The 4969-nt window shown below is 36.0% G+C and overlaps 1 non-coding gene across 1 annotated transcript; it reads left to right on the forward strand.

Moving 5' to 3' along the window:
- Positions 1-566: 566 nt before the first annotated feature.
- On the forward strand, positions 567-673 carry LOC112092663. Its single transcript, XR_002902686.1, has one exon. It is a non-coding gene; the product is annotated as a small nucleolar RNA R71 (small nucleolar RNA).
- The last annotated feature ends 4296 nt before the right edge of the window (positions 674-4969 follow it).

The following is a 4969-nucleotide window of genomic DNA, read 5'->3' on the forward strand; positions in this document are numbered from 1 at the left end:
ATTATGCGAAATACACTCATTCAATATCTCATCATATTAACAGTGCGGATACCACCGTTCCATTCTAAATGGGAATGACATGTATTAATAATGTTTTAATTAAAGATTCTGAACTTTAATTAAATTCATTATGAACATTGCTTTTTGATTATTATCCTTAAACATTATCCTCTCGTATATAACACTTATATACAATGTTTTAAGGTTACATAAATAATCATGGAATTTTTATTGATATTCATAAAATATTCATAAATATATATGCACATAAAATAATGAATAAACTCTTTTATTAAATAAATAATAAACATCCTATTACATCTTATGCTTCTAGGACACCATTCCCAACAATCACCGCATCCACTTCATGAACTCCTGCTACTCTCCTAGCTGCAGCTGCTCTCTCCGCAGGCCATTGATAGTTGTTATTAGCCATCCGTTCCAAAATCTCATAAGCCTCATTGTAAGTCTTTGCCAAAATAGCACCATTGGCTGAAGCATCTACTATGGTTTAAGTTTGCCCATTAAGTCCATTGTAGAATGTCTCCATTTGAATCCAGTGAGGAATCCCATGGTGAGGGCATTTGCGCAACAATTCCTTAAACCTCTTCCATGCCTCATACAAAGATTCCTCCTCATGTTCCTGAAATCCGGTGATGTCATTTCTAAGCTTGGCATTCTTAGTTGGAGGAAAATACTTCATTAGAAACTTCTCTACCAAGTCATTCCAAGTCACCACAGAGTCCAGTGGTGGAGAGTTTAACCATGCTCTAGCTCTATCCCTCAAGGAATAAGGGAAGAGCTGCAGTCTCAAAGCTTCTTCTGTAACCCCTGGAAGCTTAAAAGTATCACAGACTTCCATGAATAGCCTGAGATGCAAGTGGGGATCTTCAGTTGCCATGCCACTGAATTAGCCCATTGTTTGCAACATTTGAAACATGATCGGTTTAAGCTCAAACTGAGGCGCCTATATCTCCGGCCTAATGATGCTCAGATTGAGCCCATGTAAAATTGGTACGGCATATTCTCTACTGGCCCTATCCTTGTCATCTGCCATGGCTGCCTGGTTAAGTAGATTGTTAACGTTTATGGGTTGCCCAAGGTTGGCTGCATTGCTGGCAGCTTCCTCTGCCATTCCCTCAACAACCACTAGACCTTGCCGCTCCCTTCTCCTTGCAAGGAACGTTCTTTCAATTCTGGATCTAAGGGCAGCAAATCACGGTCTTGTTGTTGATTCATACGAAAAGAAGAATAACTGAAATAGACGGAAACAAAATTGTCAAGTAAAATAACAAAAACACTTGAATCTTACAAAGATCAATTATGATAACTATCCTTGGCAACGATGCCAAAAACTTGTTGGTGTAAAAATTAACTACGCAAGTGTATGTGCCGAACAAGTAATAAAGTGAATGAGTAGAGTATCGTTCCCACAGAGAAAGTTATCAATATTTTTTCTAATAAGATTTAAGAGATGCAATGTAAACAAATTTAATGGTTTGATTCAATTACAAAGACTAAAAGAATTGCAGTAAACAGAAGTAAATAAATGCACACTAAGTTATCAAAGGAGAAAATCAATCTATATGAAGGACTAGGACTCAATTTCACCTTCACTTCAACCTGGGCTACTTATGCTACGACTTTTGCTACAACAATGCTGTCAGTTAACCTGAAACACGAATTTTACACACGAATCTCCCGATCTACTTATGATTTTGCCTCTTTACTCGCATTTCAACATATTCCTAAGAGAAATCTAAACAGAGAGGTTAAGTTAAGCACATGTTTCAATTGGGCTATGTGACACAAGTGTATATTCATATACTACTCGCAAATCAACTAGATTTCTTTGTGAAATTTAGCTAAACAACACATTGTTCAATATTGGTCTAATTCCAATCAACCTTCCAGCAAATTGAACTCACAGTAGTTTGTTTATGATGGTCAGTCAGTAAACAAAAATGAACGATAAAGATTATATTGAACAAACTAGATCAACATTAATATAGCAAAAGTGAGCATACACAACGTTAATTACATATCTGGATACTTTATCATCCCAGCCAAATGTATCTAGCTCATAATTGTCTGGTTAAACACACCAAAATAGATAATCATCTTTCAAGTACAAAGAGAGAAAGAATAAACTGAATTAGGAGAATGAAAGTAACGACAGAAAATGAATTCCAAACACTGGTGGTGTCCTCTTCTCCTAATTTCAGCTATAATTCCTCTCCAGCATCCTTGCGTTTTCTTTCTCTCTTTTCTTTCTTTCTACTCTATGCTGCATGTTTCTCACTTGGGTCTTCTTTCTATTTTCTCCTCTTTCTTGCCTCCCTTCTTTCCTGCGGCGCCCCCTGCTTTTTTTGTTGAGAATTCAGGTGCATTCCTCTTTAGGGCAACCAAGGATGCTGAGGTGGCTCCTACTCTGAGGTTGGGTCCAGCTGACTAAGCACCAAATCCTTCTTATACGCTTTTTGTCCTAATTCTCGTGCAAAGTTATGTGCTGACGTCATGCACTAACTGCATGCTATCATATTTTTGCTATAGCAAATGCTGCAGCATTTATCGTCACAAAACCTGCAAATAAAAAACGACACCTTTTAGACACACGTCAGCAGTTTTCTTCAAAATTATCATAGAAACCGCACACAAATGAATCTCAGTAGAGTGCACCACATGAACGAAAAGTTGAGCAAGTAAAGCAGAAAATTAACAAGTAAACCTTTGGACGAGCCAATTATAAGCCTAGAAGTGCCTAAAATAACTCTAATTCCTAGAGTTATCAGTCATGTACCTGACACGTTATGATTTTCGTCACTCATTGTAACATAAAGATAAAACTTGTTAACGGAATAAAGTTCAGAGGGAACCGATGTTATTTTTAACATTCGGGAGGTAAAGTGTTACAAGGGTAATAGTTCGGGGGGAATTTTTGAAATTATTTCTTAATTTTATGCACGGTCTAATTGCTTATTTATATGAGCGTGTGTGTGTGTTTGAATTGACAATCATATTCATTATCCCAATTGAATTCATGTTTTTTTTCAAGGGATTAGAAATTCGTCTCATTCTATATATTTGAGATGCAAAAGGATTAGTTTGTATCTGTCTCGCGAGTCGCGTCGAATACTTTCCTTGCTTCTAACATTATATATAATTATTTCCTTGTAATAATGAAAAAATATTTCACTTTCTGAATAAAAAGTTTGTAGAACAAATCAAGCCGATGAGAATCTTAGGTGCAAATTACGTGATTTATCTGTTTGTTTCCACGCCGCCTCCGAATCCACAACACGAATACTTTGATCCTATGTGCACATTTTTATCTGTTTGAAACACGTAAATTTCCTGGACTTTAATGCTACTTTTGCAACAACTTATTATTTATTTGAACTTTGCTTACCTAAAATTTTAGTTCCAGGTGACTGTAGCTAGCTGGTTCATCCAAAACTAAGCATATTTATATGTGTATAATACACGTGCGCGCACACATATATGTATGTATATGTATAAAATATGTATATATATATATATATTCACTTAATTTTCAGTTTCTATATGATATGAGGAAACGATCTAATGTACCGAAATATTTGTACATTAAACGAGTAATTTGGCAACATTTGAGGTAGCAGCACAAGGACAAAATACTTTCCATCACTTGGGTATAAAAAACCCAGCTGATCTTCTTTGTTAATCTTGACCATACATATATATATATACTATATATATATGTGTGTCTATGTGTGTGTGTGTGTGTATATATATATATATAGACATATATCATGCATGCGGCGCTTTATATTTTTTCACTTCAAAATATGTAAATTTTGGTTTACCAACTTGTGCAACGACTAATGAAGACAGTTTAAGATTTGACGTCTCAACTGACAAAATCAATGCGCAGACAACAAAATATTGGTTGTAGAATAGTGCCAATATTTCTCTATTTTGGCTCTTTTGCAATGAAAATGAACGCTTGGGAAGCAGAATATATTGTGGTCACTGTCCATATTTAAAAAACGTGACCATGAAATTTGGACGACTGATCCTTCTTCGACATTTGGTCCCCTTTTATCGCGCAACAGTCTGTATTTCACTTCGCTGTGTACAACAATAAATACAAAAATAGAACAATCAATAGTTTTTTCAAGAAACAAGGCAACGCGAAGCATAATTATTATTATTTTTTTTTAAAAAAAAGAGGAGATATTGTTATAATTCTTGAGTAGAACTCATCTCCAAAAGTTAACTTGTAAGGAGAGAGTGCCTAAGTGGTTATAAGCCCACATGCTAAGTCCATACTTAGCAATGTGGGATTCAACCAGGATCCTAACATACCACCACGCTTCCGACACCGACGTCCACGGCGGCCCACTCTGGCCTTTCCAGGTCGCCCCTCCCCAGGTCGCCTCTTCTGTAACGTGGGCCTGAGGAGGAGTATGCTCTGATACCAATTGTTATAACCCTTGGGTAGAACTCATCCCCAAAAGCTAGTTTGTTGGGAGAGGGTGCCCAAATGATTATAAACTCACATGCTAAGCCCATACTTAGTAATGTAGGACTCAACCAGGATTCTAATAGATATGACACAAACTTGTATGGTCACAGTTGACAAACGAGCGTTGAAATTGTTTTTAGATGAAGCCCCTATCTCATTCAAGCCATGTGGTTGCTCAATAATCGCATTCGCATGCATGCATGCATGCATATAGAGAAAAAGTCAGAAAAAAACCAAAAAGAGGGAAAAAAAATCGGTGGCATCTAATGTGGATATAATTTAATTACTTTTATCATTGCTTGTTTTCATCTGTGGATTCCATAATTGGCAAATATTACACTCATGTTTTTAGTTTTTAGATTTTTATTATATATATATATATATATATATATTCATTAGTATGGAGATTGTATATAAGACAATAAGTAGGGTTACGTGAATCGTGATGGATCCTTCCATGAA

The sequence above is a fragment of the Morus notabilis genome, unplaced genomic scaffold (genome assembly GCF_000414095.1).
Source record: "Morus notabilis unplaced genomic scaffold, ASM41409v2 Scaffold457, whole genome shotgun sequence".
NCBI classification, from domain to species: Eukaryota; Viridiplantae; Streptophyta; class Magnoliopsida; order Rosales; family Moraceae; genus Morus; species Morus notabilis.